This window comes from Arachis ipaensis, chromosome B04, assembly GCF_000816755.2.
Source record: "Arachis ipaensis cultivar K30076 chromosome B04, Araip1.1, whole genome shotgun sequence".
Classification (NCBI taxonomy): Eukaryota; Viridiplantae; Streptophyta; class Magnoliopsida; order Fabales; family Fabaceae; genus Arachis; species Arachis ipaensis.
In genome coordinates, this window is record NC_029788.2 from 22,507,575 (window position 1) to 22,513,112 (window position 5,538).

Below are 5,538 nucleotides of genomic sequence, written 5' to 3' on the forward strand. Positions count from 1 at the left end.
TCTTTGTTCTTCGGTCAAATTCTGTCTTCTTCGCCTAGCATAATCTGTCCAAGTGGGTCGACGTTGACGTGGCTGTTGATTTCGTGAAGTTTCCATCTCTATTTGTCAGAAAGATAACAATACTATGCAGAGAAAAAAATTTGCGATACCAAGATTGAAAAGGAAAGAGTAATTTAAAGTGGAACAGTGAGTTAGTTTTTAAAGTGAGTACGTAGTAGTAGCAGTTTTTTTTTAAGTTTTAAAATATGTCGTGTGTTGATGATGAAGCAGTTTAGTTTGATACCGTGGTGGGATAAATTTTTTCCTTGATAATAAAAAAATAATAAACATAGAGGAAGTAGTTACAGTTTATTATATTTTTTTGAATTCAACATTTATAAAAAGAAACAACGGTAAAATAGTAAGAAAAAATTGGATACCAAATTTTTTTATTCTAATTATACATTGTTAGATGTAATTTTTTTTAAAAAATAAATATATTGGACAAAAAAAATATGTAAACCATATGGTGTAGATTTAATTAATTAATAAAATAAATATATTTTATATACTATTAGTTATTATACTATAATGATATATTGATCACTTAAAGATAAAAATAAAATTAATAATTATTTATGAATCTTGAGTACGTTGTGTCAGTTTTTTTATTAGAAACGGTTCAGTTAGGAGTGGTTTAGTTTTTTAGTTTTGATATAGGTAAAACTATTTTTTAATAAAAAAGAATAGGAGCAAAGAAGGAAAAAAAATTGGATACCAAACCTGTGTATCCCATTATATATTGGTATTATATATTGTATATTGGTATAAACTTGATTAATGAGTACACTGTTAGATGTAATTTTTAAAAAAAATAAATATATTGGACAAAAAAAATATGTAAACCATATGAGTTAGGAGTGGTTCAGTTTTTTAGTTTTGATATAGGTAAAATCATTTTTTAATAAAAAAGAACAGGGGCAAAGAAGAAAAAAAAATTGGATACCAAACCTGTGTATCCCCATTATATATTGGTATAGATATAGAATATAGATATAGATATAGAAGTATAGATGCCAATCAAATAACTTAGCCGATATGCAAAACAAATAATATTGTGGTAGACAAAATAAATAATTTAATTTAGTTTCAAAGTAAATATTTATGTATTTAAATTTCGAACATAGTACTCTACATAATCAATATTTTAGAAAATTAAAAAAAAATTATTGCAAAGCAATTAAAAAAATTAACAAAATATTTATGAAACTTTTCATTCAATCATTGATCGTCAAAGACATATAAAAAAATAAAAACAAATATGAAATAAAAAGAAACGATTTTCTTTCTACATCAAATTGATAAGACAAAAAAATTATTTCTTTTTATATTAAATTGATAAAAATAAAAGGTGATACAGTACTGTTTTTATACGTCAAAAGTTGGGAATAAATTAAAAAAGCAGAGAAATGTTTTTATACGTCAAAAGTTGGGAATAAATTAAAAAAGTAGAGAAATGACTGAAAATATAGATTAGATAAGTAAACTAAAGAGAAGAAGAGATATAAGTGAATGTTATGCATAAAGTAGTAACTGCCAAACTGAATAAAATTTGCAACTGCAGTGGATGAAGGCAACGGGAGAGGATGGAGGCGAGAGTGTTGAAGAAAGGAGAATAACAGAACAGCAAGAAAAATATAGAAAAGTAAAAAACCAAACTGCAGTGGATGGAGGCAATGAAAGATGTGTTATTATAGTTATAGAAGTAACAAAACTGTTTTCATTTTAGTGGGAAGTTAATAGAAGTAACAAAACTGTTTTAATTTTAATGGGAAGTTATTAGATTTTTCAAAACAAATGTTATGTCTATTTTGTCCTTATAATTTGCTTTATTAAATAGTTTATTGTAGGGTTAATATAGTCCAGAAAAATTGGATACCAAAGTCATGGTCAACTCTCTGTATCGGCTTTATATATTGTTATAGACTAGCGGCTCAACAGGCACTACAGCCGCTTTTCTATTGTTCTGAAGAAATTAATTTTATTTTTAAAATATATTATTCGTTCTTTACGTTAATTAGATGATCTTTTTGTAATTTTAATATTGACGTGATCTTATTTATATTATATTTTAGTATCAGTGTTAATATATCATTTACCTTTTAAATTTGTTAGATAAGTATTTTTCTCATCATTTTAAAATTAACGTAGCATTTTATATATAATATTTTGTTGAGAGTAAAATTATTATAAAAAAACCTTTATTAAGATGCTAAATTATAAAAACACACAACATAGATATATGTATATATTATCAGAAAAAAGGTATAGTTCAAGAAATAACGGCAAAAATATTATCCTAATTTAAAAAGAGTATATCTATAAACCCAAATGCATGTTAGTTATTCAGGAAAAAAAGAGTATATCTATAAAACCAATTTTAGAGAAAAGTATTATTAGTTTTAAAGTTTAAATTCAGGAACACATAATGATCAATCGTGTGGCTATTAAATTGAATAATTACCTGCATTATTCTCTCCTATGTGCAAAGCATCTTGTAAGCCTTGATACAGTTCAGCTCGAAGTTCCTTTTGTCTTTGTCGAACCCATCTTAACTTGCCTGTTTCCATTTTCACATAATTGTCAACAACATATTGTTGAAGAAGTCGCCCCGCTTGCAAAACTGTTGAGTGATCATTGGGGCGGATCTACGAATATCGAGGATTATAGAAAATTGTTAGAAATTATAAAATGATGTATTGGTACAAAATATCATCTACAGAATTCTATAAATGATATAGCAAATATAGGAGTTTGTACCTGGAGCATATAACTATAATATGTCCGGCATGATACTTCGTTTCCACGTTGAGTTCGAGTATTTATATCCCATCCATGGGTTCCAAATGGAAAAAGAAGAGGATATTGTAATGGATTATAATACCCAACAAACTCCTGAATCCTTCTGAGGTTACCAGTATGAGTTTGAACCTTGATATCTCGTCTGCGCACCATTGTTTCAATGTCATCACCGACTATTATGGCTGCTACTTGTGAAGCAGTTGGGAGACTGTATTGTGGTTGATTAGCAGGTCGCTCTCTGATCACCAAACTACACTCTTGCACATTTAGTCGTTGTGCAAGCTGGCGGAATACATGGATAAAAGGATTATATCGGTGCAATAATTGTTGTAGCTTCAAAACCAAACTTTCATGCAGTTGGGTGTTCTCCAGCATCCTATTTTGTAACTCGTGCTCAGTATCATATATATACAGTTGCAAGAAGCGTGGCCGCGCCCCTTGATCGGGATGAAATCCTCCTATACTGTGGTACATTGATCCTTGAGCACGAAATGTATATATACTATGACTTGCTGTAATTAATTGTTCGTCTATGTGTACACCACAGAAAGTGAATGAAAAACATGATTGTAACCACGAATGTGTTTCCTGAAATGGTTCCCTTCCGCAGAAGGGTCTAAGAAGATTTCAAGTAATTCCCGAGGAGCATTTACTTGGGGTAAAGAGACTTTCCTTCCATTGCAACACATGTCAAATGTTTCATGGTGAAACAGACGTGCATTACAGTGTGTACATGTCCTTGTAGGAGATAGTGTAGTTTGAAGCACTGTTGTATTCTCTTGAAACTTTCGAGCACAATTGTGGGATTTTCGGACATGGTGTCTAATTTCTGCACTCGCATAGGAATATTAAAATATTATGTTATAGATTTCTTTTCCTACATGTGCCAATAATTGTTGGTTAGGTACTCGGGTAGAATTCATTAATTATTTCATATTATTTTAGATAGTAAAATTAAGAGTGAACAAAGAATATGTATACAACTTCTCAATTGAGGTGTGTTTTTTGAAAAATAAACGTAATTTTTAAAGATGTAGTGCCTTTTTCTAGATTTTTCTGTTGCATAAGCTCATATAAGATTATCAAAGTTTGTAGTTCTAGGTAATATATGAGGTTAAATATATATATATATATTTAATAGAGCAAATTTTTATTCTGAGTTATACTGAAATATACAAAGAATATTTTTAAATTGATATGATTCTATTGTGTTTTTGTTTGCTTTTCAATTTTATGAAAGTTTTGAATGTCGCCCAGTAATTTGTAATAATTTTAATTTTATTTTTTTAAATTATTATGATAAATTAACGGTACAGTGAAAATTTTGTCCATTAAAATTGCATAAAAAATTTTTATGGTTTACATGCATGGTGTACTTTTATTTTGTTATTTCAGTTGGTGTTTATGTTAATAATATTTTCTATATTATAAAATTTTAATTTAATAATCTTGTTATCATTAAGGGTTTATTCCGTAGTTACGGTAATGATATTAAAATTTATTTTTCATCACTAAATAATATTTTGTGTCTCATGGTTTTTGCTATTGTATAACAGTTGTAGTAGCATTTTTTTAGTTAGTACTTATATTAGTGATTCATTAAAAAAAATTTTGTAGGTCATAAGAATGTAAACACCATTATCTATGTTTTTAATTTGAGGTCTACATTATTTAGTTACTTATTGTCTTGTAACTTTTAATATAATATTTAGTTTTTTTATTTTAAGAAATCAGATACATTGTGCCATTAGTAAATTTTATCATTTATTAAATGCTCAATTTGTTAATAACTTTATAATAAAAAGGACCCATATAATTTGTACAGTTTATTTTTAAATACATGAGATAGGACATCAATATTTTTGTAGTATCTGATAAATTAAACTCAGAAGTCTATAATTAGTTATCATAATATTAGTTAATTTTAATTGCGTGAAACAAAATATCGGTAACTTTAATTATATTAGAATTGATTTATGTTTCTTTATTATAATACAAATAATTTTTTCTATACTTCTATTATAATTTTTTTTATGGTGTTTTTTTTCAAAGGTTTGAATCTCGTCCATTAATGTTTGAGATATTTTAATTTGTTTTTTTAATTTGTTACCATAAATTGATGATACGATGAGTATTTTTTAATGTATTATTCTTTTTTTGTGTTTACGTTGATAATAAAAGGAATTAATCTTTATTTATGCCGTGCTTTTTTAAATCTTAAGGGATAAAAAATAATAGCTCTTGTAATTTTTTTAACCGTTATATTATAGTTCATTATATTATATATTGGTACAGAATTGATTAATGAGTACACTTTTAAATATAATTTTTTTTAAAAATAAATATTGGACATCAAAAATATGTAAACTATGTGTTGTAGATTTAATTATTGCAATAACTTTAGTTAATAACTATTATTATAGATATAAGCTCAATCCGAGCTGGCTCAATGGCCAAAATGGGACATGCACAGTTGCACACACGATCGAGTAGAGTCCCCTACCCTAAAACCGGATTTGAGGACAAAGCTAGAAGCTCTTTGCTTTGGCGGATTCCGCGTAGAGCGTAAACCTTCTACTATGCATAACTACCTCTACAGTAAAAGGAGCAATCGCTACACTACTTTATTTATTATTATTACTAGCGAGCTGCTTTTTTATTATTTTAAAAAAATTTTTATAATATTTTTAAATTATA